The sequence below is a fragment of the Rhincodon typus genome, chromosome 39 (genome assembly GCF_021869965.1).
Source record: "Rhincodon typus isolate 14 chromosome 39, sRhiTyp1.1, whole genome shotgun sequence".
NCBI lineage: Eukaryota > Metazoa > Chordata > Chondrichthyes > Orectolobiformes > Rhincodontidae > Rhincodon > Rhincodon typus.
This window is the reverse complement of record NC_063370.1, coordinates 16,477,699-16,480,549: the sequence shown is the minus strand read 5'-3', so window position 1 is coordinate 16,480,549 and position 2,851 is coordinate 16,477,699. Positions and strand designations below refer to the sequence as shown.

The 2,851-nt window shown below is 43.5% G+C and overlaps 1 protein-coding gene across 4 annotated transcripts in view; it reads left to right on the top strand.

The window, feature by feature from the left end:
* The first annotated feature begins 1,923 nt into the window (after positions 1 to 1,923).
* The window catches only part of capns1b (calpain, small subunit 1 b), a 35,120-nt gene continuing 34,192 nt past the window's right edge, over positions 1,924 to 2,851 (top strand). The window contains exon 1 of one of the 4 annotated variants that reach the window (XM_048618419.1): positions 1,924 to 2,033. The gene's annotated coding sequence lies outside the window, so the exon portion shown is untranslated. Of the gene's footprint in view, positions 2,034 to 2,434; positions 2,713 to 2,851 lie in introns of those variants that run through there. The other 3 variants (XM_048618417.1, XM_048618416.1, XM_048618420.1) reach the window with 3 other exon arrangements.

The following is a 2,851-nucleotide window of genomic DNA, read 5'->3' as shown; positions in this document are numbered from 1 at the left end:
CTCACCCAGGCCCAATTCCGTACCCTTTCTCTGTAACCTTGCATTTCCCATGGCTAACGTACCTAACCTACATATCCCTGAATTCTATAGGCAATTTAGCATAGCCAATCCACCTAACTTGCACATCTTTGGACTGTGGAAGGAAACCAGAGTACCCGGAGGAAATCCACACAGACACGGGGAGAATGTGCAAACTCCACACAGACAGTCGCCTGAGGGTGGAATCAAACCTGGGTCCCTGGTGCTGTGAGGCAGCAGTGCTAACCACTGTGCCGCCCCCATATATCATTCCTATATCCATCCAAATGTCTTTTATACATTGTAATTGTACCCACATCCACCACTTCCTCAGGAAATTCATTCCACACGTGAACTCTGTAAAAATTTTGCCTCTGTCTTTTTTAAATCTCTCTCCTCTCACCTTAAAAATGTGTCCCCTAGTCTTGAAATTCCCCATCTTAGGGAAAATACAGCTACTGTCAACTCTATTTATACCTCTCATTATTTTATAAACTTTTATCAGGTCACCTCTCAACCTCCTACACTCCAGTGAAAAATGTCTCAGCCTATCCAGCCTTTCCTTATAACTCAAATCTTCCATAACCAGCAACATTCTGGTAAATTTCTTCTGAACCCTCTCCAACTTGATAATATCCTTCCTATAATTGGATGACCAGAACTGGACATAGTATACCAGAAGAGGCCTCACCAATGTCTTGTACAACCTCAACATAACATCCCAACTCCTACACTCAAATGACTGAGCAATGAAGGTAAGTGTGCCAAATGCCTTTTTAACCATCATGTCTATATGTGATGCAAACTTTGAATAAGGTACCTGCACCCCTATGTCCCTCTGTTCTACAACACTACTCAAGGCCCAACCATTAATTGTATAAGCCCTACCCTTGTTTATTGTACCAAAATGCAATACCTTGCATTTATCCAGCTATAACTCCATTTGCCATTTTTCAGCCCATTGACCCATTTGATCAAGATCCCTTTGTAATCTTAGGAATCCTTCTTCACTGTCTACAATGCCATCAACATCTGCAAACTTACTAACCATGCCTTCTATATTCTCATCCAAATCATTTATATAAATGACAAACAAAAGAGGACCCAGACTGATCCCTGCGGAACACCACAGGTCACAGACCTCCAGTCCAAAATGCAACCCTCTACCATTACTCTCTGTCTCCTGCCATTAAGCCAATTATGTATCCAATCGGCAAGCTCACCCTGAATCCCATGTGACCTAACTTTACTAATTAGTCTGTCATGTGGAACCTTGTCAAAGGCTTTACTAAAATCCAAATAAACAATATCTGTTGCTCTGCCATCATCAATCATTTGGTAACTTCTTCAAAAGCCTTAATCAAGTTTGTGAGACATGATTTTCCTCACACAAAACTATGCTGACTATCCCTAAGCAATTTTTGCATCTCTAAATGTCCATAAGTCATCTCCATCAATTTACCCACAATCAAAGCCAGACTCACAGGTCTATAGTTCCCAGGTTTCTCCTTACAATCTTTCTACATTAAAGGTACAACATTAACCATCCTTTAGTCATCAGGCACATCACCTGTTGTGATAGATGATGCAAATGTTTCTGCAAAGTGCCTCCTAATTTCCTCCCTTACTTCCCACAACATTCTGGGATACAACAATCAACTTGAGCTAATTGAGCTCTTCTCCCCCAAGGTCACTGGCCAGACCTCAGCTGAAGTATTGTGCACAGTTCTGGGCATCACTCTTTAACCGATGTGAAGGCATTGGAAAGAGTTCAGGAGAGATAAATGACAATGGTTCCAGGGATGAGGAATTTCAGATATCAAGATAGATTGTATAAGCTGAGAATGTTTATCTTGGAATAAAGAAGGCTGCGGGGAGATTTGGGTGTTCCTAATTGTGAGGAGTCAGGTCAGAGTGGACAGGTATAAGGTTCGCAATTGTGGAAGGATAAGAGGGAACACTTCACAATAATCGGCACAAGCGACAAAAAATATTTCCGGCAGAGACTGGTGAAGGTATGGAGTGAGCTGCCCCACAGGTGGTGCAGGCAGATTCAATTGAAACGTTCAAAAAGGGAATGAGAGCTCTGATGAAGAGACATCTAGATTCAAAACATTAGCTTGCTCTCTCTCTATGGACGCTACTTGACCCGCTGTGATTGCCAACATTTGTTGTTTTCAGAATGAGACTATTGTTTGAAAAGGAAGAACATTCGGTGTTATGAGGAGAAGGCGGGGGAACAGGATCTGAGTGAATTGCTTATTCCAACAGCCAAATAACCTAGTGGCCTTCTCCTGCGCCGTTACGTTCTCTGAAATGGATCCAAGCCCATTTGGTTTTTGACCAAGAGATAGTAGGAACTGCAGATGCTGGAGAATCTGAGATAACAAGGTGTAGAGCTGGATAAACACAGCAGGCCAAGCAGCATCAGAGGAGAAGGGTCTAGGCCCGAAACGTCAGCCTTCCTGCTCCTCTGATGCTGCTTGGCCTGCTGTGTTCATCCAGCTCCACACCTTGTTCTCTCTGGTTTTTGACCAAACCTGACTGAGCATCATTCGAAAGCTAGGGTGCGGTAGGATCCAGTAATACGGGGGCGGGGACAAGCAGCGCAACCGGACTGACGGCTTTTCACCCAAATCTGGCTGCAGAAAGCGAGAGGCTGTGCCATTCATACTTTTAGCTGGATCTCAATCGGTAAGGAGAGATTTCTGGGCGATTTTATCTCTTGACAAAGCCTAAATGTGTGGGATTTTGGTTGAAATTCTAAGATAATGTGTCCTAGTTGCATGTACGGTCCGGGGCCCTGAAACTGACGGGGTTGTAACATTGTATG